The sequence below is a fragment of the Trachymyrmex cornetzi genome, unplaced genomic scaffold, assembly GCF_001594075.2.
Source record: "Trachymyrmex cornetzi isolate Tcor2-1 unplaced genomic scaffold, Tcor1.1 scaffold16, whole genome shotgun sequence".
Lineage (NCBI taxonomy): Eukaryota > Metazoa > Arthropoda > Insecta > Hymenoptera > Formicidae > Trachymyrmex > Trachymyrmex cornetzi.
Genome location: NW_017296201.1, coordinates 6826011 through 6832010, shown reverse-complemented (window position 1 = coordinate 6832010; position 6000 = coordinate 6826011). Strand labels below are relative to the sequence as shown.

Genomic DNA, 6000 nt, shown 5'->3' with positions numbered 1-6000 from the left:
TTTTTTAGCCGATATAAAAAAATACGTATCAAATATTTTCCATTAAAGAATATGTAGACCAAATTTCAAGACGATCGGTGATTAACACTTGGGTAGTGTTACTTATAAGTAAAACGTGTAGAAATACGTACATATATGTAGAATTTTCTGCTTTAAATGCATTCATTTTTCATGGAAGATTCACTCATGTCAGAGCAAATTTTTTTTGGAGTCAATTTTCTAATTTTCTGAAATGCGTGAAAGAAATCCACTTTTCAAAATTTAAAACAAAATATAGAGATTTCATTAAATTGTAAATTTAGGGGAGAGTTGCCGAATGCGTACTAGTCACCTAAATCTCGTACTTCATCAATATTTTATCACTTAACAGGTAACATTTAGTAACAATAATATAAAAACAATAAGAATCTTATTTTAGACCATACATGTGAGAACACAATTGATAAACTAGAAGCCTATACTGATCGAAGCTAGATTTTTAATGCTTAAATAATTCAATGTGAATTATATACAGTATTTACGTAAAAATGAATTTTTAGTGCAAAAATAAAAATAAGAGAAACAATCTCCAATGACCTTGACCTTAACAAATGTTATCCAGAGCATCATCTTACAACATTCAAAAGGTTTTAGTTGTTAGTTGGACATCTTGCGTAATACTAATGATGTTGGTACTGCAACTTTCAAGCGTTATAACTAAAAAAATACTTAATGAAAATGTACTTTATTATAGCGTTTTGAAAAGCTTTTGATATCGGCTATTAATTAGATTCTGGAATAAAAAATAGGATATCCAATTTAAAAAAAGATGTGACCTTGACCTGACATTGGCGACGCCACCCAAGGTCAAACTGATAAGATCATTAAATAAATCTTTAAACCCTACAATTTTCCTTAATACTTAACGACATTTATGTTTCCGGTGAAATTAAAGAGATTTATTGATAACTGACGATGACATATTATATTAATTTGATATCTACTGATATAAATTAACATGACGTCAGTAATCAATAAGATAAATCGTAAATTTTTAGTAGAAAACATTATCGTAGGAAACATTTTTTAAATTTATATATTTAATCATATTTACAATAGAATTAAAAGTATTAAATATTACATAATATTAAAAGCTACAAATATCTAGACTTTTGGCTCATCCATATAATTAAATATTACAAATACATACTAAATACTTTATTTTCATAAATAATCTTATTTTCGATACAACTTGTTTTTATAAATTCTATAATTCTGTGCAATTAAACTTGTTTATTTGCTAAAATAAAATCTCGAAATATGATAAAGGATAATATAAAAATTGGTGCGATTAGATATGATGAAAGTAATAGTTATCAACAAGATGATGAAACACTATATGCGATAGTATAGAGTATAGACACGTAATATAACAGATAAAAAAAATTATCAATTAAAGTTAACATTTTGACAATGTCGATTCTGCTCGACAAATATTTAAAATCAGTAATAATATTTAAAGAAGGGTAACGCGTTATATAAGCAATTATTGTTGACGGAATTATATTATGCGTGATAGAAAATTTATGAAAAAAGAAATTAAAATCGATATATTTATGTGTATATTGAAGATTAGTTTCAAGTGTGTTCACATGTTATTAAAATATGTTTAATATCTGCATTACGCAAATATCTATTCTTTCACTCCGCTATTTTTTACACAACATGTGTATGAAAGAAAGATAATTTTTAATTAATATTTTATATTTATAATTCTTTTTTTCTGAGATACAATATTACTTTATTACTTAAAGCGTAAATCAAAACAAATATGTTTACATCATCATGTTTATTTACTTTTATTATATCTTCTTTCTAAAATAATTTTATACGGTTTTGTATTATCGTTTAATACAGATTTATATAATTTACGTTAAAAAAAATTACAATATTTATTTCGGCGAATACAATAATTGTAATTTGTTATAACTTTGCTAATAATAGACATCTTCAACAAATTTTAATTTTTATCTAAAAACGCGAATAATATGTATGTGATATAATGAAATAGAAAATGTTTTTTCTTTGTCATCGCTTTATGTCGTAGAGAGTTTTAAACATAAATTTAATTTTGCGATCTAGAAACATTAGTGCGATTGTACGATGTTTTAAATAGCTTCCGGAAAATGCTCCCAAAATTTACTTATAGTTAAATATTAATAAATTGATTAAAATGTACTGTATTGTATTATATGATATAATATATATTAACTGGATAATGAACAATAAAATTACAGAGTAAATAACGTATTAAATTAATATGAAAAATTATACAGTCAGTATATATAAAAAAAGGAGCTAACTGGACTGAAGAGAAATATTATTCGAATCATTTTTTGTCGCTAGCTGCAGAAAATTTGATGCATTCTGATAAAAATCTGTAATGTGAAAATATTTAAAATAAAGATAAATTAATATTTAAATCTGTACCTCTTTTAGTTTTCTATTTTCTATAGATAACACCGAATAAAATTGTCCTATTTTATTTAAAAAAGAAATGACGTAATACTATTCTCTTTTTTTGTGATTACATATGTACTCTCTAAATCTGAATCAGTGAATAGTCACTAATTGCCCAGTGGTATACTTGGCACTGATAATCAGTCAAGTTCAACTAAAAATGGAAGAATGTTTGAGCATTATATAACTAAAATATTGATATTTGTGTGCATGTTAATTTCAATCTTCCAATATTATATTCATTGAATTTCACTGATTAGCCAGTAGCATACTTGGCACTGATATCAATGATTACCCACTGATTCAGATTTAAAGAGTAGGATTCACAATGAATACGCATAATTGTGATGCATGATAAATTTTATTTAATCTAATTTAATTAAAAGATATTAGATACGCACAAATTCATGATTGATAGTATATGTGACAATATTTATTTTGACAGTCCAATAGAAAACGACGTTAAAAGTTTGCATTATTTAGAGATGCAAATACGTACATCGAGCATAGCTCGTTCTCGAAGACAAGACTGAATTTCATATATAACCATGGCCAGTGCCTGCTATGCTGCAGACAAAACGCATAATCGTCTGCATACGTCTGGTTTACATCCAACAGTCGCAATTGGAAATCAGATTTCCTGAATGTCACTATATTTAGTGCGGTATAATCTCTACTCTCTAAATCTAAATCAGTGGATAGTCACTAATTATCCAGTGGCATACTTGGAACTGATAATCAGTGAAGTTCAACTAAAAAAGGAAGAATATTTGAGCATTAATAACTAAAATACTGATATTTGCATATTAATTTCAATCTTTCAATACCATATTCGTTGAATTTAAGCACTAAAATAAGGTTAGTTAGAACACATAATAAAGATTAGCTAGATTAGGGATTTCATATTTAATTCATTGATTATCAGTGGCATACTTGGCACTGATATCAGTTATTATCCACTGATTCAGATTTAGAGAGTACAAGCGTTATCCATATCACACTACGTTTCGTCGCTTGTCGCACTGCGAACGATGTAATATGCCGGTATCACACTAGTGGTCAGAGATTGCGTCTGCATTTGCGTTTCTTGACCAATCGAAAAGAATCTGCTAGTCAGCAGTTTCCGATCACATTCCAACTGAACTTAGCAAGATAAAATCAATATTCCTAAAAGATTCAATAAAATTGATAAACCTAAGAACTTAACAATTTTTAGATTTTGTACAATAATAAAAGTTATAAAAATAGTTACAAAAAGATTGTTTTATAACTATACTTATAATTTTTGTTATTGTATAAAATTTATTAAAAATTTTTAAGTTCTCAGATTTATTAATTTTATTGAATTTTTTGAGAATGTTGATTTTATCTTGCTAAGTTCGGTTGGAATGTGATCGGAATCGAACGAAGCTATTCTGGATCTGTAAAGTTAGCACGACATTCTATCAATATAAAAAAATAATGAGTTCCAGTAGCACTTTTTACAGTTATATAGTTATACATAAAAATAAAAAAGTTCCGCATTTTTTATATTAAAAAGCAAATATGAAAATATGGCGTGCTATAACTTCGTGAATCTCCCACTTTTTCCTCTAAAGTACAAAAAACCGATAAATTACTACTTTTGACAACAGTTTTTGTTAGTTCTTCTAGAGATTTACTATTAATAATATATGCATTTTGAAAACAAAATTCCAACAATTATCAATTTTTATCCTTTTTAAATATAGAAGACAGGATGACACTTGGAGAAAAAGTGTCGTATAATACTGATTGCTTATAGCAGTTTTAGCGACAGTTCTTGTTAGTTTTAGCAGAATTCTCTATGCTTTACAATTCGGCCATTATCAATTTTTCAATGAAATTAGATGCATAGTTCATTATTTACTGTTTTATAATGTCGACATAATTTTTATCTTTATGAACTGTTTTAATCGAGCACTTTTATAATAAGACGAATTTTCTAAATTTAAACATATTTTTCAATATATTCTTTATATGTAAAAGGAAAGCTTGTATACGGACAAAAAGGATGATCGTAAATAGGCAGTATATTTCTGATGTTCTCTTCAATGTATGAAAATTGAATCGGTAGAAAAGAGACCTTTTCATCTTTCCTGTCACGCAAGTAAGTTATATCGCAATACGATAAGCTTTCCCAGAGAGTTCCATGTTTTCGATCTCTAACGCATATTTCATCTTTCGAAGAAACTTTTATGCCAAAAAATATTTAGCATATTTTAATATAATTCGTCTTTGTAAATGTATATATATGTGTGCGTGTATGCGCACACATCATTATTTTCAGTGTAAAATGCTCTTTAATTTTCGACATATAAAAATTAAAATATTTTTGAAAATAAGTACGGAGGTATACAATAAATAAATAATAAAAAGAAAAATTTTTTTTATTATAATTATAAAGTACTCTTGAAGTCATTCAATTTTCATTCTGGAAAATTTTTTCTATCTCTTATAGTTTCGAAGATATTCGCTTCGAAAGAAAAAGACCGATTTTTTTCAAGGAAGATTCCCATCCCTTTAAGGTGTAACTTAGCTGATATAAAAAAATACGTATCTCCTATTTTTGTCCATAGAACAACATACTAAAAGTTCATTTAAATCGGAGGGGGACAGTTGGTTGTGTTCCCTTGTTAGAATATTTCAGAATTCACATATCCGATTAATGTAAGTTGCTTTTTCTACAGAACGCATCCATCCTTAAATTATTTCGCTTACCTACTTTGTCCAGGAAAAATATTTGAGAGAAACAACTGTTTTAAAATTAATATATTATAAAGTGTCATACTAATAAGTGATTTACTTAGAATTTAAATGACTTGTAAAATTAATGTGTTAACAATTTTTAAACAAAACGCATTGTGAAGAAAAATTAAAGTCACAAATTGAAAACGCAGTTTATATTATTTATTATTAAAGAATTATTTATAGATACACATACAAATGAAAATTTAGATGTTAAAAAGTTCATACAAATATCTGTTATATTTTTATTTAAAAAATGATACTAAAAAATTTTCTTATTTTATTCAATTTAAATATATATAATTTTACTCAAAAAAATATATGAAATCTCTAAGTTGTGTCAACTACAAACATAATACATATTTTCTTCAAACATTTTCGTACTATTTCTTTTAAAAAATAAAATCAGAGTGCGAAAAACTATATTCTGGATCTATTACAAACCTTTATTTCTTAAAAATAAAATCTAAATGATACGTATCTTCTTATTCTCACTTAAAGGTCTTTCTATTTCAAGATATATATTTTTACATTCCAACTCAGTAAATTACAAAAAGTCAAAAAGTAAAAGTATAATTGAAAAAATTTATTTCCAGTAAACATTTTTTACAGTAAGAAAACTTACTGCTGCAGTACGGTTAATTAGAATAGGTTTGGAATAAAAATTTATTTTTTTCTTCAAGGAGCACATACAATTGCATACACTTGATGCCTTTCTTTTACCTTTTTGTAGAA

General features: G+C 26.2%; 1 protein-coding gene across 4 annotated transcripts in view; it reads left to right on the top strand.

Annotated features, from left to right (window-relative positions):
• LOC108758836 (calcium/calmodulin-dependent 3',5'-cyclic nucleotide phosphodiesterase 1A) overlaps positions 1-6000 on the top strand; it is a 94587-nt gene that overhangs the window by 68343 nt on the left and 20244 nt on the right. The window lies entirely within an intron of this gene.